At 37.4% G+C, this 22049-nt stretch overlaps 1 long non-coding RNA gene and 1 pseudogene across 1 annotated transcript in view; both read left to right on the top strand.

Annotated features, from left to right (window-relative positions):
* Positions 1-15670, top strand: part of LOC135229581 (uncharacterized) — an 88963-nt gene extending 73293 nt beyond the window's left edge. The window contains exon 2 of the long non-coding RNA XR_010320269.1: positions 12325-15670. This is a non-coding gene — a long non-coding RNA (uncharacterized LOC135229581). The remainder of the gene's footprint in view (positions 1-12324) is intronic.
* On the top strand, positions 552-12007 carry LOC135229579 (olfactory receptor 2AK2-like; annotated as a pseudogene).
* Positions 15671-22049: the final 6379 nt, after the last annotated feature.

The raw sequence follows: 22049 nt of genomic DNA, 5'->3' as shown, positions 1-22049 counted from the left end.
AATTCTTCAAATTTGTTCTGCAATATTTTTGTATTAAGAATTATCTAAAATTTTCAAATTTTAACAAGGCGTTCAGTAGTCTTTTGATTCCATATCTTGATTGAGGAGCAAGTGATAAACTTTTACTAACTGCCTTTTTTTCCAAGTATAGTTGAAATGTAAATTTCCCCTATTAATATAAAAGGACCAAATCAAATTCAAAATGCCCTTCTTGACTTGCTCCTTAAGTTAAACTTAGATTAATAATTGTTAACATACGTTTTAATGATTCATTCTCCAGCTCTCCGTAAGGTCTGGCATATTTTTTGTTTTTGCCTGGGTTATGTATTCCCATCTACACTTACAGGTATTATAAAAATAACCACCAATTCATTTTAAGAGCTATAATATTCCTGACATACAAATGTTAATATAACTTTTATGATAATTTATATCCAATATAATTTCAAAACCGAAATTGTAAGAATATTATACCACATTTGGCCATCACTGCCATGCTAAATTATTTATATAAATGAATTGAGTGAAAGATTCTTTTTTTGTAACAATGAACATATCTCCAGCCTATCATCTCGAAGATGTTTACTAGGGGAGAAATAGCTTACTTTGACAAATCATCTAAATGTTTTATTCCCATAAAAAAAAATTTATTCTGTAACCAGTAAAAAATGAAGAAATAAATAAACCTTTTTTTTTATTTCCAAAATGGCCATTGCTCAACAGACACAGAGTCTGTGTATAAAAATAGGGAAAGAAATAGCCTCCTAAGGTAACACAAGCAAATTCTACCATATTTAGTAATCATTTTATTTTCTCTGGAAGGATAGTCACTGTTATTACATGGAATTTTTAGATATTGTCTGCTTTATTTTGATGTAAGCCATGAAGACAGAAAATCAAAATTTAGGAGCAGAGTTTATACTTCTTGGTATTTTCCCATATGGCCAAATGAACACTGTCCTCTTTGTTGCCATTGCAGGCCTCTTCTCAGTGACTTTGATAGGGAACATCATACTGATCCACCTCATCCGACTGGACACCTGACTCCACGCTCCCATGTCCTTCCTCTTCAGCCAGCTCTCCTTCATTGGCTTGATGTACATCTCCACCACGGTACCCAAGATGGCAGCAAATTTTCTGTCAAATAGTAAATCCATTACTTTTTTAGGTTGTGAGATTCAAACCTTTGTAGTTTTGACTCTCAGTGGAACTGAAGCTCTTCTTGGTTTTATGCCTTATGATCGAAACATAGCCATCTGTCATCCCCTACATTATCCTGTTCTTATGAGCAAGATGATCTGTTTGTTCATGGTCATGTGTATGTAGGCCAGTAGTTTTAGGAATTCTTAAACACATACATTGCATGTATTTCAACTTCCGTTATGTAGATCTTGGCTCATTAACCACTTTTTCTGTGAAGTTCCATCTCTAATATCTTTGGTGCACCAGGACACCTCCCAGTATGAGTATACTGTCCTATTTAGCAGTCTTATCATTCTGATACTATCATTTTTGGCCCTTTTGGCTTCCTATGGGCCTGCTCTCTCCACCTATACAAGACCACACTCCTTGCATTACCCTAAGGAGGAAAAGGTGGTGGCAATATTTTACAGCATTATCACAACTCTTCTGAACCCATTTATCTACAATCTTAGGAACAAGGAGGTCATAAGGGCCATGAGAAGACTGCTGGGATAATGGATATTTGTATAGAAAATATGACTTTAGGAACCTTTTATAGTTTGAGACTCAACAGCAAGCCTTGACTAGCCTACTGTATAAGCTCCAATAAATGTTTACAAAATAAATAAATGGAAGAATGTCTTGATTTCCCCTCTTTTGAGAAATAGTTAAAGCACGGTTATTGGAACTGGATGTATTTGCAGTGTGAAGCTAGAGAATGTTTGGAATTATCAGCTTTATTTGTCTTCTAAAGCAACAGAATTAATCCCTGTCAACACAATGCTCCTATGTCATAACAAATATTTTCAACACTTTATTCTGAAATAAAATGAACATGAAATATAATTTACCATATAATACATAGTATCAGGAAAATATATGTGACGAACAAACTATAATGTAGAGGAAAGTGCATACATCCACTTATTTATTCATTCATTAAACGAAGGTTTTAATGCTTTAACTGTGTATGTGACACTGTCATAGGCACTGGTGAAATGGGATGAAACAAGATAAAGCTGACATAAATCTCTGCTGTCATGAATTTACATTTCTTTGTGTAAATTTGACAGTATACCAAAAAGTATTAATTGCTGTGAAGAAAAACTAAGTGGAAAACTGGAATAGGGAAAACAGAGAAAGAAGAACAAAGAATGAGACATTTGTCAAAAACTAAAAGGATCCAAGGAAAAGATTCAAGTAGATATCTGGGGATGAGTGTTCTTGGAAAAGCAAAGAATGAGTGAGAATTCCCTGAGATGGGAACACACCCAGCATAGTCACAAAAGTTCAAGGAGTAAATTGGTGAGTAGTATGAAATGGGTAGATGTAATGAGGCCAGAACTTGCAGTGTAAATTAGACATTTGTGTGTGTGTGTGTGTGTGTGTGTGTGTGTGTGTGTGCTTTAAGTGGAAGTTACAGTTCAAGTTAGTTTCTCATACAAAAATTTATACACACATTGTATTATATTCTATAATTTGTTTATGCATTTGACTGTTGATGGGCACCTAGGTTGTTTCCATCTTCTTGCTATTGTGAACAGTGCTGCAATGAACATGTTGTTGCTGTTGTTGTTAGGTGCACTTGAGTCGGTTCCGACTCATAGCATCCTTATTACGTACAACAGAACAAAACACTGCCCGGTCCTGCGCCATCCTTACAATCATTGTCACGCTTGAGCCCATTGTTGCAGCCACTGTGTCAACCCATCTCGTTGAGGGTCTTCTTCTTTTCTGCTGACCCTGTATTTTACCAAGCATGATGTCCTTCTCTAGAGACTGATCCCCCCTGACAACATGTCCAAAGTGTGTAAGACGGAGTCTCGCCATCCTTACTTCTAAGGAGCATTTTGTTTGTACTTCTTTCAAGACAGATTGGTTAGTTCTTCTGGCAGTCCATGGTATATTCAATATTCTTCACCAACACCACAATTCAAAGGCGTCAACTCTTATTCAGTCTTCCTTATTCATTGTCCAGCTTTCACATGCATATGATGCCATTGAAAATATCATGGCTTGGGCCAGGCACACCTTTAGTCTTCAAAGTGACACCTTTGCTCTTCAACACTTTAAAGAGGTTCTTTGCAGCAGATTTGTCCAATGCAATGTGTCTTTTGATTTCTTGACTGCTGCTTCCATGGGTGTTGCTTGTGAATCCAAGTAAAATGAAGCCCTTGACAACTTCAATCTTTTCGCCGTGCAATGCATATACCCACCACTGCCGTTGAGTCTATTCCGACTCATAGCGACCCTATAGCACAGAGTAGAACTGCCCCGTAGAGTTTCCAAGGAGCACCTGGTGGGTTCAAACTGCCGACCTTTTGGTTAGGAGCCATAGCACTTAGCCACTATGCCACCAGGGTTTCCTATGGCACCAGCGTTTTCGCAGTACATATAGGTGTGCATATATCTATTCATGTGAGAGCTCTTATTTCTCTAGGATATATTCCAAGGAGTGGGATGGCTGTATCATATGATAGTTCAATTTCTAGCTTTTTAAGGAAGTGCCCAATTGATTTCCAAAGTAGTTGTACAATTTTACATTCCCACCAGCGGTGTATAAGTATCTCAGTCTCTCAGAAACCTCTCCAACATTTGTTTTTTTGTGTGTGTGTTTTCTGGATTAATGCTAGCCTTGTTGTGGTGAGATGGTATCTCATTGTAGTTTTGATTTGCATTTCTCTAATAGCTAATGATCATGATCATTTCCTCATGTATCTGTTAGCTGTCAGAATGTCTTCTTTTGATATCTTGCAATAGTGTCTTGTAGTTTTCTTTGTATAGGTGTTTTACATCTGTGGTTAGATATATTCCTAAGTATTTTATCTTCTCGGAGACTATTGTAAATGACAACTGATTTGGTGATTTCCTCTTTGAAGTTCTCTTTGTTGGAGTTTAGGAATCCAACTGATTTTTGTATGTTTATCTTGTATTGATACTTTGCTGAAATCTTCTATTAGTTCCAGTAGTTTTCTGGTGGATTCTTTGGGGGTTTTCTGTGTATAAGAGCACATCATCTGAAATGCAGACACTTTTATCTCTTTCTTACCAATGTGGATGCCCTTTATTTCTTTTTCTAGCCTAATTGCTAGGGCCTCCAGCACAATGTTGAATAAGAGTGGTGATAAAGGGCATCCTGTTTGGGTCCCATTCTCAAGGGGAATGCTTTCAGGCTCTCTCCATTTAAGGTGATGGTGGCTGTTGACTTTATATAAATGCCCTTTATTATGGGGAAGAATTTCACTTCTGTTTCCATATTGCTGAGAGGTCTTATCATGAATGGGTGTTAGACTTTGTCAAATGCCTTTTCTGCATCTTACTAAAGGTCACACTGTTCTTGTCTTTAGTTTTATTTATGTGATAGATTACATTGATTGTTTTTCTAATGTTAAACCATCCCTGCATAACTGGTATGAATCCCACTTGGTCATTATGAATTATTCTTTTTTGATATGTTGTTGAACTCTATTGGCCAGAATTTTGTAGAGGATTTTGTGTCTAAGTTCATGAGAGATATTGGTCTGTAATTTAATTTTTTGTGATGTCTTTACCTGGTATCATTATCAGGGTTATGCTGGGTGAGTTTTGGAGTATTTCATTCTGTTGTATGCTCTGAAATATCTTTAGTAGTAGTGGTGTTACTTCTCAGACAGTTTGGTAGAATTTTCTAGTGAAACTGTCAGGGAGAGGGCTTTTTTTTTTCTTGGGAGTTTTTAATTACCTTTTCAACCTCTTCTTTTGTTATAGGTTTATTTAGTTGTTCTACCTCTGTTTCTGTTAGTTTAGTAGGTAGTATGTTTCTAGAAATTTCTCCATTTCCTCTAGGTTTTCAAAATTGTTGAAGTACAATTTTTCATAGTATTCTGTTATGATTCTTTTAATTTCAGTTGGGTCTGTTGTGATATAGCCCATCTCATTTCTTTTACTGGTTATACAGTTCCTCGTGAGTTTTTTTGTCAATTTGGTCATTGGTTTATCAATTTTGTTGATCGTTTCAAAGAACCAGCTTTTAGTTTTGTTAACTCTTTCTATTGTTTTTCTATTCTCTATTTCATTTAATTCTGCTCCAATTTTTATCATTTACTTTCTTGTGACTGAGGGCTTCTTTTACTGCTCTCTTTCTATTTGCTAGAGTTCTTGAGTTAATTCTTTGATTTTGGACTTTTCTTTTTGGATGTGTGCATTTATTGCTATAAATGGACATCGGGGCACTGTTTTTGTTGTGTCCCAATTGTTCTGGTAAGATGTGTTTTCATTCTCATTGGATTCTGCGCATTTCTTTTTCCACACTATTTCTTCTATAAACTGGTATTTTTGAGCAAGGTGTTGTTCAGTTTCCATGTGTTTGATTTTTTTTTTTCCTTGCTTTTTCTGTTATCGATTTCTACTTTTATGGCTTTATGGTCAGAAAGTTGCTTTGTAATATTTTAATGTTTTGTATTCTGTTACAGCTTATATGACCTAATATGTGGTCTATTCTGGAGAATGTTCCATGTGCATTGGAGAAGAAAGTATACTTGGCTGCTATTGTGTGGAGCGTTCTGTATATGTCTATGAGATTAAGTTGGTTGATTGTGGCATTTAAATCTTTCATGTCTTTATTGAGCTTCTGTCTGAATGTTCCGTCCTTCATCGACAGTGGTGTGTTGAAGTCTCCTACTATTACTGTGGAGCTCTCTATTTCTCTTTTCAATGTGTTAGAGTTTCCTTTATATATTTTGGAGCCCTATCATAGGGTGCATAAATATTTACTGTGGTTATGTTCTCCTGGTGTATTGACCCTTTAATCATTATATAGTGTCCTTTCTTATCCTTTGTGGTGATTTTACTTTAAAGTCTATTTTGTCAGAGATTAATATCTCCATTCCTGCTCTTTTTTGATTGTTGTTTGCTTGATACATATATGTATGTATTTTTTTCTTCCTTTGAGTTTTAGTTTGTGTCTTTAATCCTAAGGTGTGTCTCTTGTAGGCAGCATATAGATGGATTGTGTTTTTTTTTTAATCCATTCTACCACTTTCTGTCTCTTTATTGATGCATTTAGTCCATTTATATTCAGCATAATTTTTGATAGGTGTGAGTATTTTTTATTGTGCTTTAACTGAAAGCTTACAGTTCAAGTCAGTTTCTCATACAGAAACTTATACACACATTGTTATGTGACCGTAGTTGTTTTATGTATTTTGGAGCCCTGTACTTGGGTGTGTAAATATTTATTATGGTTATGTCCTCCTGGTGTATTGACCTTTTAATCATTATATAGAGTCCTTCTGTAAGCTTTGTTGTGGATTTTACTTTAAAGTCTATTTTGTCAGAAATTAAAAATTGTCGCTCCTGCTCTTTTTTGATTGTTGTTTCCTTGGTATATATATTTTTTCCATCTTTTGATATTTAGCTTGTTTGTTTCTTTAAGTCTAAGGTGTGTCTCTTGTAGACAGCATATAGATGGATTTTGGGTTTTTTTTAAATCCATTCTGCCACTCTCTGTCTCTTTATTGGTGCATTTAGTCCATTTACATTAAGGATAATCATTGATAGGTATGAGTTTAGTGCTGTCATGTTGGTGTCTTTTTTTGCGTGCATGTTGTTGACAGTTTCTTTTTTCTACTTAATTTTCTGTGGTGATGAGTCCTTTTTCTTTATATATTTTCTTTTCCTCTTTTTCATTCTTGTTGATTTGTATTTGCTGAGTCTCTTTTACTTGTTTTTTTTTATTCTGATGTTTAGGATTGTTAGTTTCCTTTGTGGTTACCTTAATATTTACCCCTATTTTTCTAAGTTTAACCTTTTATTTCTTCATATTGCCTGGAATTCTTCTCCGTATGAAAGATCTAGGACTACATTTTTATTCTCTTCTTTTTTTTTGGTTTTAATGTTACCTTTTACCTAATGATGTTCCTGTTTCCCTATTTTGAGTGTTTTAGATTTGATTTATTTTTGTGATTTCCTTATCTGCATTGATATCTGGTTGCTGTCCTGTGTTCTAGTCTTTGGTTGTTGTCTGATGTTACTGATTTTCTAACCACAGGACTCCCTTTAGTATTCCTTGTAATTTTGGTTCAGTTTTTACAAATTCCCTAAACTTTTGTTTATTTGGAAATGTCCTAATTTCACCACCATATATGAGAAACAGTTTTGCTGTATATATAATTCTTGGATGGCATTTTTTTTTTCCTTCAAGGCTCTGTATATGTCATCCCGTTGTCTTCTTGCCTGCATGGTTTCTGCCAAGTAGTTCGAGCTGAGTCTTATTGACTCTCCTTTGTAGGTGACTTTTTGTTTATCCCTAGCTGCTCTTAAAATTCTCTCTTTATCTTTGGCTTTGGCAAGTTTGATTATAATATTCTTGGTGACTTTCTTTTGGGATCTACCTTGTGTGGGGTTGGATGAGCATCTTGGACAGATATCTTCTCATCTTTCATGATATCAGAGAAGTTTTCTGGCAACAAGTCTTCAACAATTCTCTCTGTATTTCCTGTTATCCCTCCCCTCCCCTCCCCCCATTCTGGTACACCAGTTATTGGTAGGTTATTCCTTTTGTTACAGTCCCACACAATTCTTAGGGTTTCTTCTTTTTTTTATTTTTTTGTCTGATTTTTCTCAAGTAAGTTGGTGTCAAGTGCTTTATCTTCAGTCTCACTAATTCTAACTTCCATTGCCTCAGTTCTGCTTCTATGACTTTCTAATGAGTTGTCTAATTCTGAAATTTTAATTTCAATCTTCTGGATTTCTGTTTGCTCTCTCTGTACGGATTCTTGCAGCCTATTAAATTTGTCATTATGCTCTTCTCTAATCTTCTTAAGTTACTGTATTGTTTGTCTTGTGCTTCGTGGCTTGTTCTGCATTTTGCCTGATCTCCTCCCTGATATCTTGAAGAGTTCTGTATATTAACCTTTTGTATTCTACCTCTGGTAATTACAAGGAGTTATCTTGATCAGGAAGGTTTCTTGATTCTTTGATTTGGGAGCTTGCTGAGGCCATCATGATCTGCCTCTTTATGTGATTTGATATTGACTGTTGTCTCTGAGTCATCAATAACTTATTGTATGTATTTATTTTATGTTTGCTTATTTTGTCCTAGATTCTTTTTTGTTTTGTTATGGTCAGATAGGCTCCTCATGTAAGGTAGCTTGATTATTGGTCCTTTTGAAGCTCTAACATCCTGTCACCAGGTGGTTAGAGCTCTTACAAAGTATGTGAGCCCAGGAATCCATTTACTTTTCTTGTATGGTTACAGGTCAGGTGTTCAGATGGTCAGTCACCAAGTGTTGGTGCAGGTTCTCACCTACAGTACTAGATGGGAAAGGGTGATTCATGTAGGCACAGGTATCTGGATGCAGTAGGGGGTCACACGCTGAGCAAGGCAGGTGGTCATAGCTGCCTCTGAGTGTTTGTGATGAAAGCATGTTCCCGTTCTGCAGAGCACATAGGTGGTTGGGTTTTGCAGCTTTACTATCAGCACCTAATGCTGTAGTCTGTAAGGACTGGGAGTCACCACTTATTCTTGAATCCCTGTCATGGGTGGCTTGGTGGAGTGGGTGGAGAAACCAGTCCCCAGGCCCTTGAAGTTGGTAGTTGAGGACCCAGCTTAATGGGAAGAGCGGTGACAAATGTCATGAACCTGCCTCTCCACCCTATAGCTAAAACAGTTGAAGTTAGACTTCAGGTATATACCCTGTTATATCGTGCTAAAGAGGGCCTATGTTGTTGAAATGGGCCCACACAGGTCTATGGAGGGGTGAAAGGTAGTCAAAGTCTGTGGAACCTTATGCCTGTGCCTAGGCAAAGTAGCTGTTTCTACCCTGATTTCCTGTGTTAGGAGAGCCAGAAAATTATTTTTTTCCCTGTTTGTTAAATTGTTTTCTCTCCAATGCCTGGAAATGGATCAGAGTGTATGATAGGTCCTACTTCCAGCCCAGGGGATGTGGCAATCTCTGAAGCTGGCTTGGACCCAGTGCAGAGTGGGAAGGGGACAGGTAAGTGGGAGAAAATTTTTCCCAAAGGTTTTTTTGTTTGTTTGTTTTATCTGCACAGTAGGCTAGACGCATCTACTTATCTTTTGCTGATTGAGCACCGCTTTTCACTGATTCTGGAGGTGTGAGTGAACTCTCCACCACTTGGTCTGATGAGTAAAGCATGTCCCAAATGCCACTGCCTTCCTCACTGAGCTGGCATCAGGGGATCCTACCTGTGGGCTGCCAGTTCCTGCCAATTCATGTCTGGCAACTCCTCACTGCTTTTTAACCATCTCTCCTTCCCCCTGCCACCTAGTCCAATTTCTCAACTTTGCATTTGATGTTCATGGCTCCTAGATTGTCATATATAATCGATTCACTTGTTTTTTTGGGTCTTTGTTGTAAGAGGAAGCACAGGAAGCCTCTAACCATTCTGCTGTCTTGGTCCTGCCCTTTTTTTATTTTGATAAGATTTTTTTTAATCTTGATATGTAGGATTGTTATATTCCTTTGTGGTTATCTTAATATTTACTCCTATTTTTCTAATTTTAAACCAATCTTTTATTTCTTTATATTGCCTTGACTTCCTCTCCATACAAAAGATCTATGACTACATTATTTAGTCCCTCGTTTTGTTTTAATGTTGTCATCTTTTACTTAATGATGTCTCTGTTTTCCTATATTCAGCTTTGATTTATTTGTGATTTCCCTATATGTGTTGATATGTGGTTGTTCTTTCCTATATTCTAGTCTTCAGTTGTTATCTGACATTATTGATTTTCTAACAGGAGGACTCCCCATTGTATTTCTTTTAATTTTGGTTTGATTTTTACAAATTCCCTAAACTTCTGTTTATCTACAAATGCCCTAATTTTACCATCATAGCTGAGAAACAGTTTTTCTGGATATACAATTCTTGGCTGGATTTTTTTTTTTCCCTTCAAGGCTTTATATATGTCATCCCATTGCTTTCTTGTCTGCATGGTTTCTGCTGAGTAGTCTGAGCTTAGTCTTATTGACTCTCCTTTGCAAGTGACTTTTTGTTTATCCCTAGACCCTCTTAAAATTCTCAGTTTATCTTTGTTTTGGGCAAGTTTGATTATAATATGTCTTGGTGACTTTCTTTTGGGCTCTATCTTGTGTGGGGTTACATAAGCTCTTTGGATAAATATTTTCTCATCTTTCACGATATCAAGGAAGTTTTAAGTCAACAAATATTTGACAATTCTCCCTGTATTTTTTGTTCCCACCCTTCTTCTGGTACTGCAGTTAGTCGTTGGTTATTCCTCTTGATAGAGTTCCATGTAGTTCTTAGGGTTTCTTCATTTTTTGTAATTCTTTTATCTGATTTTTCCTCAAGTATGTTGGTATCAAGTGCTTTATCTTTAATCTCACTAATCTGACTTCCGTTTCCTCAGTTCCACTCCTATGACTTTCTATTGAGTTGTTTAGTTCTGAAATTTTATTGTTAATCTTTTAAATTTCTGTTTGCTGTCTCTCTATGGCTTCTTGCAGCCTGTTAAATTAGTAATTATGCTGTTGAATAACCTCCTTAAGTTCCTCTATTGATTTATCTGTGTGTTCCTTGGCTTGTTCTGCATTTTGCCTGATCTCCTCCCTGATCTGTTGAAGAGCTCTGTGTATTAATCCTTTGAATTCTATGTCTGAAGAAATCATCTTCCTCCAGATTTCTTGTTTGTTTTGTGCACTTGCTGAAGCCATCATGGTCTGCTGCTTTATGTGATTTGATATTGACTGTTGTCTCCAAGCCATCAAGTTATTATATTTATTTATGTTTGCTTACCGTGTTCCAGCTTCTTGTTTTGTTTTTTGTTTTGATATGCACAAATAGGATTCTTGTGTTTGCTGGTTTGATTATTGGTGCCTTTGAAGCTCTCATGTCCTGTCACCAGGCAGTTAGAGCTGTTACTGGGTATGTGAGCCCAGGAGTCCATTTACTTTTCTTGTATGGGTGAAGCTCAGATGTCCAGGTAATTAATCACCAAGTGTGTAGTGCAGGCTCTCACCTACAGCCCTAGACAGGCAGGGTGATTGGAGTAGGCACAGGTCTCTGGCTGCAGTAGAAGGTCATGCGATGAGCAATGTAGGGGGCTGATGGCTGCCCTTAAGTATCTGAGAGGAAAGTTCCCTAGAGGGATAGATGGGTGGATTTTGCAGCTGTACTATGGCACCAAATGTTGTTTGCTGTAAGGACTGGAAGGCACCACCTATTCTTGGGCCCCTGTTGCTTGTGGCTTAGTGGAATGGGTGCAGCAACCAGTCCTCAGGCCTCTGATGTGGGTAGGTGAGGACCCTGCTTAATGGACAGAGCAGTGTCAAATGTCATGAACCCGCCACTCCACCTTATAGCTGGTACTGTTGAAATTAGCCTTCAGGTATATACCCTACTGGTGGCATAGTGGTTAAGTGCTATGGCTGCTAACCAAGAGGTCGGCAGTTCAAATCCACCAGGAGCTCCTTGGAAACTCCACGGGGCAGTTCTACTCTGTCCTATAGGGTTGCTATGAGTTGGAATCGACTCGACAGCACTGGGTTTGGTTTTGGTTTCGTTTACTGTGTTAATGAGGGCTTACACTGCTGAAATGGGCCCACACAGGTTTATTCAGGGGTGAAAGGTATTCAAAGCCTGTAGACCCCTTATGCCTGTGCCTAGGCAAAGAAGCTGTGAATGCCCTGTGTTCCTGGCTTAGGGGAGCTTGCAGATTATTTTTTCTTCTTTGTTAATTTGTTCCCTCTTCAAAGCTAGGAGAATGGTTCAAGGCACATGATGGGTTCTACTTCTGGCCCAGGGAACATGATGGGTTCTACTTCTGGCCCAGGGGACATGGCAATTGCGAAAGCCAGCCTGGACCAGGTGTATAGCGAGAAGGGGAAAATAAATGGGAGGTACATTCTTCCCATAGTTTTTTTTTTTTTTTTTTTTTTAAATCTGTGTGGCAGGTTTGCCAATTGAGTGCCTCTTTTCTCTGGTTTTGGAGGGTTGAGTGGACCCTCTGTCACTTGGTCACTCCAAGTGTGGAAAAGGTGTCCTGAGCACCATTGCTTGCCTCACGATGCACACCAGCCTACCCAGCCTGCAGATGCCAGTTCTCACCAGGTCAGGTCTGGCAGCTCCTAGATTGTCATATATAATTGATTAACTTATTTTTTTGGTTCTTTATTTTAGGAGGGACCACAGGAAGTGTTTGATTACTCTGCCATCTTGGCCCTGGCTTTAAAGGGGATTAATGTGAGGCTGGTGGCCTTTAACCTAAAACAATGGGATACTCCCAAAATCGTTCTATGAAGCCAGCAAAACCCTGGTACCAAAACCAGTAAAGACACCACAAAAAGAAAATTACAGGTCAATATCCTTCATGAACATAGATGCAAAAATCTTTAAGAAAATTCTGGCCAATGGAATTCAAAAACACATCAAAAAATTACCATGACCAAATGGGATTCATATCAGGTATGCAGGGATGGTTTAACATTAGAAAAACAATCAACGAAATCCATCACATAAATAGAACAAAAGACAAGAACCACACGATATTATTAATTGATGCCGAAAAGGTATTTGACAAAGTTCGACATGCATTCATGATAAAAACTCTCAGTAAAATAGCAATGGAAGGGAAATTCCTCAGCATAATAAAGGGCATTTATATAAAGTCAACAGCCAACATCATCCTAAATGGAGAGAGTCTGAAGCATTCCCCTTGAGAACAGGAACCAGACAAGGATGCCCTTTATCACCACTCATACTCAACATCATGCTGAAGGTCCTAGCCAGAGCCATTAGGCTAGAAAAAGAAATAAAGGGAGTCAAAACTGGTAAGGAAGAAGTAAAATCTCTCTATTAGAGATGATATGAACTTATACACAGGAAAACCCAAAGAACCCACAAGAAAACTACTGGAACTGATAGAACATTTCAGCAAAGTATCAGAATACAAGGTAAACATACAAAAATTAGTTGGCTTCCTCTACGCCAACAGAGAGAGCTTCCAAAATGAAGTCACCAAATCAATATCATTTACGATAGCCCACAAGAAGATAAAATACTTAGCAATAAATCTAAGCAGACTTAAAAGACCTATACAAAGAAATCTACAAGACACTACTGTAAGAAACCAAAAGAGACATACATAAGCGGAAAAACATACCTTTCTCATGGATAAGAAGACTCAACTTTGTAAAAATGTCAGTTCTATCCAAAGCTATCTACAGGTACAATGCATCCTCGATCCAAATTCCAATGGCATTTTTTCATGATATGAACAAGGAAATCACCAACTTCATATGGAAAGAGAAAAGACACTGTATAAGTAAAGCATTACTGAAGGAAAGAACAAAGTGGGAGGCCTCCCAACACCTGATTTTAGAACTTATGATACTTCCACAGTGGTCAAAACAGCCTGATACTGGTACAACAAGAAATACAATGACCAAGGGAACAGAATTGAGAATCCAGACATAAATTCATCCACCTAGGAGCAGCTGATATTTGACAAAGGCCCAAAGTCCATTAATTGGGGAAAAGACAGTCTCTTTAACAAATTGTGCTGGCTAACTGGATATCCATTTGCAAAAAAATTGAAACAAGGCCCATAACTCGCGCTATGCACAAAAATGAACTCAAAATAGATCAGAGACCTAAATATAAAATCTAAAATGATAAAGATCATGGAAGAAAAAGTAGGAACAACTATAGAGGAACTAATATATGGCATAAACTGAATAAAAAACTTTACTAACAATGCATAAAAACCAGAAGACAAACTAGATAATTGGAGCTCCTAAAAATCAAACATATATGTTCATCAAAAGTCTTCATCAAAAGAATAAAAAGACAACCTGGAGACTGTGAAAAAGGTTTTGGCTATGACAAATCCCATCAGTGTCTAACCTCTAGAATCTACAAGATATTGAAAAACCTCAACAACTAAAAGACAAATAACCCAATTAAAAAATGGGCAAAGGATATGAACAAGCACTTCACCAAAGAAGACATTCAGACGGCTAACAGATAAACAGAAAATGCTCACGATCTTTAGCCATTAGAGACATGCAAATCAAAACTACAATGAGACAGCATTTCACCCCAAGAAGGCTAGCATTAATTCAAAAAACACAATATAATAAATGTTGGAGAGGTTGTGGAGAGACTGGAACACTTATACACTGCTGGTGGGAATGTAAAATGGTACAACTACTTTGGAAATCGATTTGGCACTTCCTTAAAGCTAGATATAGAACTATCATATGATCGAGCAACCCCACTCCTTGGAATATATCCTAGAGAAATAAGAGCCCTCACTTGAATAGACACATGCACACCCATGTTCATTGCAGCACTGATCACAATAGCAAAAAGATGGAAACAGCCTAGGTGCCCATCAACAGACGAATGGATAAACAAATTATGGTAAATTCACACAATGGAATACTACACAATGATAAAGAACAATGATGAATCTGTGAAACATCTCATAACATGGATGAATCTGGAAGGCATTATGCTGAGTGAAATTAGTCAATCACAAAAGGACAAATATCGTATGAAACCATTACTATAAGAACTCAAGACAAGGTTTAAACACACTAACTAGGTATTAGATAAGAATTATCTTAGGTGAAGGGAAGAACAACATACGATACAGGCGATGTCAGGACATCTGGACTAAACAAAAGCTAAGGAGTTTCCTGAATACAACCAAACACTTTGAGGGACAGAGTAGCAGGGGCGGCGGTCTGGGGACCATGGTTTCAGGGGAAATCTAGGTCAACTGGCATAACAAAGTGTATTAAGAACATATTATACATCCCACTTTGGTGACTAGCGTCTGGGGTCTTAAGAGTTATCAAGTGGCCATCTAAGATACATGAATTTGTCCCAACCCACCTGAAGCAAAGGCGAGGGAAGAACACCAAAGACACAAGGAAAATATTAGCCCAAGAGACAGAAAGGACCACATAAACCAGAGACTCCATCAGCCTGAGATCAGAAGAACAAGATGGTGCCTAGCTACCACCAATGACCACCCTAAAGGGGAACACAAGAGTCCATGAGAGTGCAGGAGAAAATTGGGGCTCAGAACTCAAATTCTAGTAAAAAGACCAGACTTAATGGTCTGACTGAGACTGGAGGGACCCTAGAAGGCATGGCCCAATAATCTCTGTTAGCCCAGAACTGAACCCCGTCCTGAAGCCAACTCTTCAGACAAAGGTTAGACTGGAGTATAAGACATAAAACGATACTCGTGAAGAAAGTACTTCTTAGCTCAAGTAGATACATGAGACTAAATGGGCAGCTCTTGTCCAGAGGTGAGATGAGAAGGCAAAAAGGGACAGGATCTGGTTGAATGGACATGGGAAACCTGGGGTGGAAAGGAGGAGTGTGCTGTCACATTATAGGGAGAGCAACTAGGGTCACATAACAATGTGTGTATAAAATTTTTTTTTTATGAAAAATTAACTTGAACTGTAAACTTTCACTTAAAGACAATTAAAAAAAAAAAGAAAGATCCCACAGACAATTTCTGATCAAAAGGTGAAAATGCAAAACAGAATTTCAGCTTTTCATGGACTGTTGACTTTCTAGAAACACGGAGTGTGGATGAACACCTGAAACTATTACTCTGAGATAATCTTTAAATCTTAAACCAAAATAGCCCATGAAGTCTTCTTAAAACTGAAAAATAGTTTAGCTTACATAGTATAAAAGATCTGCCTTGAGCATTATCCTATTTTAATAATGTTCTATATGGAATCGAACTGACAAAAGCATCTCAAAAGATTAGATAGGAACCTTAGGCGGCAGTGAGATTATATTAATGAGGGAGCATTAGCTAAAAAAGGAGGACGAGAATGGATTTGGCAAACTAAAGAATCTAATCAGTGTCACTGAATTGTATATGTAGAAACTGTTGAATTCATTTATGATTTTTTGTATATATTCTCAACAAAAACAAAATAAATAGAATTTTTTTTTAAAGTTCATTCATTCGGGTGTAAGAAATACTTGGATGTAAGTAGAAATGAAAAACAGAAAATAAAATATTTTTATTTGTCCCAAAGTTTTGCACATACACAATAAAAAAAGTACTTAAAATTTCTGTAATTCACAAACCAAGAGGTGTATTCACCAGAGTGGGAGATCAGGTCTACACGTGGTACACATCACTGAGCAGTCAATTACAGCAGACTGTTGCTGGATATGTTGTTTATATTTGTATGGCAAATCATCACAGAACAAAACCTAGCATTCTCGGTTGATGACTTCCTTCTGCCCTAAGTGGAGGAAACAAGGAACTAATTAGGGAAAACTTTGTATAGCACTTTGTATTGATTTAGAGAGCAGTCCATATAATCACAGGGCCACAATATCTAGTGTAACGGAATGAATTGTGACTATTTTCCAACTATGTGCCCTCATTCCTACTTTTAACATAAGAATATTGCACATATGACCTGGAAAAACTATACTCGTGAAAATAATATAGTGACACAGACAGACATGCTGGAAAAAAATTTGTTTTGTTTTGTTTATTGTTTTTTTAACTTTATCTTAGGTTGTACCTGCCTGTTTTACCACCAAACTGTTCATACATATGTGTGCTTCTTTTTGTAAAATATTGTAAAATAAAAAGAGATTCAAGAAGAGTAGATTACTCACGATAAATAAAAATTTTTATTTCAATTTGTGGAAAAGTCTATAGTTGCTTTCAGTCTGAAAATAGATAAAATAAAGAAATAGAAAATCGATGGTTCCTAACTATGCAGATATGGACATTAATGTGATGGAAAATTTACATTGATTTACATTATGGTTAAAAACTCTTAAAATTTTTAAATGTTATTTTTATTTCTGATTGTAAAAAATATTTAAAATATTTATTTTATTCAGAATGAATTAAGTAGAAGTAAAAATTCCCTACTTTTGTATTAATGAAATAAAAAAGTGTTGAAAATACAAATGAAAATTAATGCACTCTTGCCTAGCTATATTTGATAGATATTTTTCTAGGTTAGAAATACAAGTTTTCCTCACTTTTTCAAACCAGACATGTTCTAATGCCTGATTGATGGGTATTTACAGTCATTGGAATTCTTTCCATTTTTTTTTATTTTGCTTCAAAGAGTGCTCTTTTAAAATGTAACAAAGAAAAGTATGTAAAATCATTTATTCCCATTTTACAAATTCCTAACTTGGATTGTACCTAGCACAAATATAAATATTGAAAACAACTCCAAAATATATCACCACAAAGCCTGACAATCCATATTTCCAATGATCATTGAGAACGGTTTCTTTCCCTTCGACCGTTGCCATCACTAAGTATTTTCAAATCTTCTGATATCTGCTAAAACATTTGGAAAAATGATGAATTCCGACTGCCATTTTAATTTAAATTTTAGCAAAATTAGATAACTTTCCATGAATATATTAGTGCCTTCTTATCTTCTACTGGACATATATTTTGCTCATTTTTATACTGTTATGTTGATTTGAGGAGTTCTATATGTATTGAGGAAACTCTGGTGGTGTAGTGGTTAAGTGCTACAGCTGCTAACCAAAGGGTCAGCAGTTTGAATCAGCCAGGCGCTCCTTGAAAACTCGATAGGGGCAGTTCTACAGGGTCACTATGAGTCGGAATCGACTCGACGGCACTGTGTTTGGTTTTTTGTTTCGTTATATGTATTATAGGAAACCTGGTGGTGTAAAGGTTAAAAGCTATGGCTGCTAATCAAAATGTCAGCAGTTTGAATCCACCAGGTGCTCCTTGGAAACCCTATGGGGCAGTTCTACACTGTCTTATAGGATCACTATGAGTCAGAATCAACTTGATAGTAATGGGTTTTGGTTTATACGTATCATATAGTCAGGAAAGAAAGAAGAGACCAAAACAGATGTCAAAAAGAGACTTTGAAACTTGCTCTTGAACTTCCAGTAGCTAAAGCCAATAGAAGAAATTGAGAAGTAAAAGAGCTGAGCAGAGGATTTCAAAGGGCAGCTTGAAAAGACAAAGTAAAATATTATAAAGAAATGTGCAAAGACGTGGAGTTAGAAAGCCAAAAGGGAAGAACACGCTCAGTATTTTTCAAGCTGAAAGAACTGAAGAAAACATTCAAGCTGTGAGTTGCAATATTGAAGGATTCTGTGGACATCATATAGAGCAACTCAGGAAACATCAAAAGAAGATGGAACGAATACACAGAGTCATTACATCAAAAATAATTGGCTGATGATCAGCATTTCAGGAGGTAGCATATGATCAAGAATCAATGGTACTGAAGGAAGAAGTCCATGCTACGTTGAAAGGAATGGCAAAAAACAAGGTATCAGGAATTTGACAGAGTATCAGTTGAGATGTTTTTGCAAACAGATGCAACTCTGGAAGTGCTCACTTCTATGCCAAGAAATTTCAAAGACAGCTACCTGGCCAATAGACTGGAAGAGATCCCTATTTATGCCCATTCCTAAGAAAGTTGATCTAACCAAATGTGGAATTTTTTTAACAATATCATTAATATCACACGTAAGCAAAATTTTCCTGAAGATTATTCAAAAGTGGCTGCAGCAGTGTATCAACACAGAACTGTCAGAATTTCAAGCAGGATTCAGAAAAGGACATGGGATGAGGGATATTATTTCTGATGTAAGATGGAATCTGACTGAAAGCACTGAATACCAGAAAGATGTTTACTTGTGTTTTATTGACTATGCAAAGACATTCGACTGTGTGGATCATAACCAATGATGGATAGCATAGCAAAGAATGGGAATTTAGAACACTTAATTGTGCTTGTGAAAACCTGGACATAGATCAAGAGATAGTTGTTTCAAAAGAAAAGTGGATACTGCATGGTTTAAAGTAAGGGAAGGTGTGCATCTGGTTTGTATCCTTTCACCATACTGATTCAGTCTGTTTGCTGACGAAGTAATCTGAAAGCCAGACTATGTGAAAAAACTTGGTATCAGGGTTAGAGGAAGACATATTAACGACCTGTGATATGCAGATGATAAGACCTTACTTTCTGAAAGTGAAGAGGACTTGAAGCACTTAGTGATGAACATCAAAGGCCACAGCCATCAATATGGATTACACCTCAACATAAAGAAAACAGAAATCCTCAAACTGGACCAATAAGCAACATCACGATAGATGGAGAAAATATTATAGTTGTCCAGGATTTCATTTTAATTGGAGCCACAATCAAAGTCCATGGAAGCAGTATTCAAGAAATCAAATGACGCATTACTTTAAGCAAATCTGCTGCAAAAGACCTCCTTAAAGTGTTAAAAAGCAAAAACGTCACTTTTAGGACTAAGGTGTGCCTAATCCATGTGCATGCTAAAGCTGGACAATGAATAAGGAAGTCCAAAAAACAATTGATGCCTTTGAATTATGGTTTTGGTGAAGAATATTTAATATACCATGGACTGCCAGAAGGAGAAACAAATCTTCTTGGAAGAAGTACAGTAAGAATTCCCTACTGAGAGGATGTGGGGCCAACATGACGGAATAGACAGAAGCTTCTGGTGAGCCCTCTTACAACAAAGACCAAAAAAACAAGTGAAATGATTATATTTATGACAAGCTAGGAACTCTGAACATCAAAGGCAAGTTTAGAAAATGAACTGAGGAGCAGGGGGAGGAAGAGGTGGTTCAGGAGCGGAGCTGAGTTACCAGATCTGAAGCACCGGGAGCACTTAAGCACCATTCCTGGGAGCGGCTGCAGCAGGTTGATACTAGCTTTCGACCTCAGTTTTCTCAGGGAGAAGCAGCCAGCCACACAGACTACTCACACCTCCTGAACCAGAGAAGAATGTCGCTCTCAGCAAAAGCTAAGTACTTACATATATTTTATTGCCCTCCCTGACCCAAAGTTGGCTTCAGCGGCTGTTGACTACCCTGGCCCTGAGATAGGCCCTATTGAGCTCCTAGACCCATCCTCCATGCCCTGGAGAAGGAATAAATTCTCAGTTGGGGGAAAGGATAATTTGCCAGCTTCACTAACTGAGGAGCTCAGGACAAAAGCGGCTCCTGTCCAAGCACAGATGGCCCATGGACTTTGAGTACCTTTCCCCTCTATGTGGACCTGTGTGGGCCTATTTCAGGAGAATAGGCCCTTGTTGACAGACTACAGCTATTTCAGCTGTGCGGTGGAGGGGGGTGTTTGATGTTTGACACCAATTTGCTTATTAAACAGGGTCTTCATCTACCCACATCAGAGGCCTAAGGACTGGCAGCTCCACTCAGGTCACCCAGCCACCTGTGACAGGGGTCCAAAGATAAGTGCTACCTCCCTGTCCTTAAAAACAAAAGCATTGGGTGCCCATGGCCTGTCTGCAGAATCCACCCATCTGTATGCTCTAGGGAACAGGGACAGGCTTTCCTCAGAGACACTAAGGGGATGATTCACAGCCCCCTGTTTGTTCAGACACTAACCCCTGCTATCCCTGATAAGAGCTCTAGCTATCTAGGGACAGGAAGTCAGATCTCCAAAGGTGAAAATAATCAAGTTAGCTCAGCCAAGCAACCCACTTGGGCATATCAAAAGAAAACTAAGCAAGAAGCTACGATATGGTAAGCAAACATAAAATAAATTCATACAATAACTTACAGAAGTTTCAGAGACAACAGTCAATTTGAAGCCACATAAAGAAACAGACCGCGATCACCTCAACAAGCTCTCAAAACAAAGAATCAAGGGATCTTCTAGATGAACGTGCCTTCCTGGAATTACTGGAGGCAGAATTCAAAAGATTAATATACAAAACCCTTCAAGAAATCAGGTAATATGCAGAACAAGCCAAGGAACACACAGATAAAGCAGTTGAAGAAATTAAAAAGGTCATTCAGGAACGTAATGAAAAATTTAATAAGCTGGAAAAATCCATAGACAGACAGCAATCAGAAATTCAGAAGATTAACAACAATAAAAGTACAGAATTAGACAACACAATAGAAAGTCAGAGAAGAAGAATTGAGCAAGTGGAAGACAGAATTTGTGAAGTTGAAGACAAAGAACTTGGCACCAATATATTCGAAGAAAAATCAGATAAAAGAATTTAAAAAAAAATGAAGAAACTTTAAGAATCATGTGAGACTCTATCAAGAGAAATAACCTACAAGTGATTGGAGTTCCAGAACAGGGAACGATTACAGAAAATGTAGAAAGAATTGTGGAAGGATTGTTGGCAGAAAATTTCCCTGATATCATGAAAGATGAGAAGATATCTATTCCAGATGCTCATTGACCTCCACGGACGGTAGATGTTAAAAGAAAGTCACCAAGACATATTGTAATCAAACTCGCCAAAATCAAACATAAAAAGAGAATTTTAAGAGCAGCTAGGGATAAATGAAAAGCAGAGTCAATAAGAATAAGCTTGGACCACTTGGCAGAAACCATGTGGGCAAGAAGGCAATAGGATGACTTATATTAAAAAAATTGAAGGAAAAAAACTGCCAGCCAAGACTCATATATCCAGCAAAAATGTCTCTCAAATATGAAGGTGAAATTGTGAATTTCCAGATAAAAAGAAGTTTAGGAAATTCATGAAAACCAAACCAAAACTACAAGAAATAATAAAGGGAGTCCTTTGGTTAGAAATGCAATAATATCAGATATCAACCCGAGACTAGAACAATGGGCAGAGCAATCAGATGTTAACCAAGACAGGGAAATCACAAAAATAAATCAAGATTGAAAAAATGCTCAAAACAGAGCGGGGGGCCAAGATGGCTGACTAGGTAGACGCTACCTCGGATCCCTCTTGCAACAAAGACTCGGAAAAACAAGTGAATCGATCACATACATGTCAATCTAAGAACCCTGGACAACAAACACAGATTTAAAGGGTTGACCTGAGTGACAGAGATGGAGAACGAACAACTA

This window comes from Loxodonta africana, unplaced genomic scaffold (genome assembly GCF_030014295.1).
Source record: "Loxodonta africana isolate mLoxAfr1 unplaced genomic scaffold, mLoxAfr1.hap2 scaffold_41, whole genome shotgun sequence".
NCBI classification, from domain to species: Eukaryota; Metazoa; Chordata; class Mammalia; order Proboscidea; family Elephantidae; genus Loxodonta; species Loxodonta africana.
Note: the sequence above shows the minus strand (reverse complement) of the source record. Positions and strands in the feature narration are given on the sequence as shown.